We start from the raw sequence: 281 nt of genomic DNA, 5'->3' as shown, positions 1-281 counted from the left end.
GAACCGGGGCCTGGGAAACGGCCCTTGGGCAGAACTTCCTGCCACAGCAGGGGTGTGCTTCCTTCCCCCCCCCCCCCCCACAGAAGCATCCACGAACACCTGTACAGGAAGCCTATGTCCCCCATAAAAAGAAACCAATCCTCAGCAATGTTTCTCCCCCAAGCACAATCCAGGACTGTGGATGAACCCCCCAAATCATCTGCCATACACACTTTGGATTTCACCCTCAGAAATCCATGTGAATTCAGTTTTCTATATCCGTGTCGGGTTTAATACAGAAA

Source organism: Lipotes vexillifer, unplaced genomic scaffold (assembly GCF_000442215.2).
Source record: "Lipotes vexillifer unplaced genomic scaffold, Lipotes_vexillifer_v1.1 scaffold1081, whole genome shotgun sequence".
In the NCBI taxonomy this organism is placed as follows: domain Eukaryota; kingdom Metazoa; phylum Chordata; class Mammalia; order Artiodactyla; family Lipotidae; genus Lipotes; species Lipotes vexillifer.
Note: the sequence above shows the minus strand (reverse complement) of the source record.